At 42.6% G+C, this 3,526-nt stretch overlaps 1 non-coding gene across 1 annotated transcript; it reads left to right on the top strand.

The window, feature by feature from the left end:
* Nucleotides 1–540: 540 nt before the first annotated feature.
* On the top strand, nucleotides 541–621 carry TRNAL-AAG. The gene has a single exon. It is a non-coding gene; the product is annotated as a tRNA-Leu (tRNA).
* Nucleotides 622–3,526: the final 2,905 nt, after the last annotated feature.

The following is a 3,526-nucleotide window of genomic DNA, read 5'->3' as shown; positions in this document are numbered from 1 at the left end:
CTGTAGCTGTACGTACGTGACAGATTACTCAAGATCGAGGACACGGCACAGCACAGCACAGCACAGGGTCCAATCGGGACGCTCGCGCGTGCCAGCCAAGGAGAGAGTTCACGAGGGAGAGAGAGGACGACAAATGGTTCGTTCGTCGGTTGGTTTTCTTATTCGAGTTGGTTAGCTTCATACTGGCAGAGATTGGTAGATGGTGATAATCCAGATCAAACGACAGGGTGGGACTCCAGTCCATGGCAGCCGATACTGGCAGAGATTGGTAGATGGTGATAATCTAGATCCAAAGACAGGGTGGGACTCCAGTCCATGGCAGCCGGTTGACGGCCATCAGCAGGCTTGTTTGACTCGACGGCTCTCCACTCCACCGGAAGAAAGTGACGTTTAGTCTAGATCTGATGAAAACGAGTGCTCCGTACGAAGCTGGCTGGCTGGTCGTGTGCCGTGGGCAGGTACAAGAATTTCAACGAACAAGACAAAATGGAAAACTTGTCCGACTTATTTAAACTCTGCGTTCGTTGGAACAGCATCAAAGATCAGATGGCCGAGTTGGTCTAAGGCGTCAGATTAAGGCTCTGGTCCGAAAGGGCGTGGGTTCAAATCCCACTCTGGTCAATTTCTTTTCTTTCTTTTTTATTTATTTCCGTTGTACTCTATGCATCATCGCTCTGGTCGATGTGTTTCTTTCTACTGGTCAATTTCTTTTCTTTTCTTTTTATTTATTTCCGTTGTACTCTATGCATCATTCGCTCTGGTCGATGTGTTTCTTTCTACATGCATGCATGCATACGCGAAATCAACGTGCTGTATCGTTTTGCAGCTGTTATGAAGTTTGGCTTTAGTTAAACCATGCTGGCTCTCCTTAGGCTTTGAGTTGATATGGTCATGCAGTTGTGTTAGTGTTATCAGGTTTCTGCCCATTGTGAATGTGCCCAGTGGAATTCTTGATAATAACGCATTAAACTCGCTCTTTCCATTTCCCTTCTCTTTTTTTTATCTTTCAATATGCATACAATGCATGCACACGCAAGATCAACGTGCTGTATTGTTTTGCAGCTGTTATGGAGTTTGGCTTTAGTTAAACCATGCTGGCTCTACTTAGGCTTTGAGTTGATATGGCCATGCAGTTGTGTCAGTGTGTTGTATCATTTTGCAGTTGTTATGAAGTTTGGCTTTAGTTAAACCATGCTGGCTCTGCTTAGGCTTTGAGTTGATATGGCCATGCAGTTGTGTTAGTGTTATCAGGTTTCTGCCCATTGTGAATGTGCCCAGGGGAATTCTTGATGATAATGCATTAAACTCGCTCTTTCCATTTCCCTCCTCTTTTTTTATCTTTCAATATGCATACAATGCATGCATACGCAAGATCAACATGCTGTATTGTTTTGCAGCTGTTATGGAGTTTGGCTTTAGTTAAACCATGCTGGCTCTGCTTAGGCTTTGAGTTGATATGGCCATGCAGTTGTGTTAGTGTTATCAGGTTTCTGCCCATTGTGAGTGTGCACAGTGGAATTCTTGATAATAATGCATTAAACTCGCTCTTTCCATTTCCCTCCTATTTTTTTTATCTTTCAATATGCATACAATGCATGCATACGCAAGATCAACGCAGGGCCGGTCCTGAGATTTCGAGGGCCCGGGACGAAAGTTAAACCTGAGGACACTTAATGTACCCATCAAGATAATAATTAACATATATGATATAAAATGATACCAAACAGAAAGTGCGAACAAAAGCCATGTTATGTCAAAGTAACTATATCCAAAATCACTGGTGGAAAAAACCTTAACCAAATGTTTCATTCACCATCAATAAACAAATAAACTACTCCTCTCACATAGGTTACTAAGGAAGTTTTTGACTGCTAAATAAAATAAATAACTGTACCAAACATCTAAAATGAAAGCAAGGCGATTATTTTTTGGTTTGGGAGGATGAAAAACAAGAGACTACATAAAGGATTCTTGTTGTCAGAAAAAAAAACTCGAGTACTCCCTTCATCCCAAATTAATTGTCGTGAAAATGGATAGAAATTGATGTATCCAGAATTAAAAAATACATCTAGATATATCCATTATCATGACAAATAATTTGAAAGGGAGTGAGTACTTAATTCGTTTCTTTATAGCATCTTTACCTGAATTGTACCGTAGTGTTTTTCTTGAAGGGAATTGTATCGTAGTGTTGTGCGCTAGATATCTATCTAGTGCTGTGTTTTTTTACTCTATAAACAATAGCTCTGCGCTTGTCATCTAGCCCACCTAATTCACCAAGTGAAAACATCAGGTAAAATATCCTTTCACGTCATGGGCCAAAGGAAAAGGCCTACAGCCCACGTGAGTACGAAACTGCCGTTCAGTATCTTTTTTGGTGCGGGCTCGCTCAACTCTCATGGCACCGCCGTCGCCGCCGGCAAAAAACACACTAGTAAGCAAGGCATCCTGGGGGCTGGGCCCCCTCTCGTTTGGGGGCCCGGGGCGGCCGCCCCGCTCGCCCTGCCCCAGGGCCGGGCCTAGATCAACGTGCTGTATTGTTTTGCAGCTGTTATGGAGTTTGGCTTTAGTTAAACCATGCTGGCTCTGCTTAGGCTTTGAGTTGATATGGCCATGCAATTGTGTTAGTGTTATCAGGTTTCTGCCCATTGTGAGTGTGTACAGTGGAATCTTGATAATAATGCATTAAACTCGCTCTTTCCATTTCCCTCCTCTTTTTTTATCTTTCAATATGCATAGAATGTATTTTCATCATCGCGTGTAATAGAAAGGAGGAAGGCCGGCTCATTCCCCCCCCCCCCCCCACCAAAACTATAGGAATGAGCCATTCTAGAGGTTTTACCTTGAAAGGTCTACGCGTTCGAAAGATACGAGATCTTTATGTGGCTTCTAATCCAGGAGAAGGTTCACATAGCTCGTAAATCAAAACTCCGGGAAATTCTGAATGATAGATGGTGGCATCCTTTCTACATATTTTTCACACTTGATTTTTTGAGATATTTGATTGTTTATTCTTGCAAGGTGTGCCAATGAGTTGTGTCCCCGTCCAATCTAAAATGCCATTCAAACCCCCCTCCCACCCTGCCACCTAGCGAGGGACAATGATTTCTCGCTGGTTGAAAGTGTGAATAAAGATGAAACCACTCGCTACTTTGCATTACATATGCTCCCTTTGCTAGACTATTTCGAGGGCATGAAAATGATACTTTTGTCAATGTCAATTTTACATAACTGCATGCGCCACATGACCTATCAACTTTGAACTAGCAAAGTGCTAGACCTAAAATAGGCTAATAATTGTTCAAAATATTGAAGAAGAAAACCCTTAGTTTTTGTATATATTACTAAAAACATGTTATGTTTCATCATTTTTTTTTTCTCTTTTGGATGAGTGAGTGAGAGATGGGACTGGTGTGCAGAGACCATTGGATTTTCTGCCAATATGAAGCAGCGTGGTTAGGCTGTTTGCAAGATGCCTTGCCTCGCCTGGAGGGCCGGTCCTGAGTTTTCAGGGGCTCGGGGCGAA

The sequence above is a fragment of the Hordeum vulgare genome, chromosome 6H (genome assembly GCF_904849725.1).
Source record: "Hordeum vulgare subsp. vulgare chromosome 6H, MorexV3_pseudomolecules_assembly, whole genome shotgun sequence".
Lineage (NCBI taxonomy): Eukaryota > Viridiplantae > Streptophyta > Magnoliopsida > Poales > Poaceae > Hordeum > Hordeum vulgare.
Note: the sequence above shows the minus strand (reverse complement) of the source record. Positions and strands in the feature narration are given on the sequence as shown.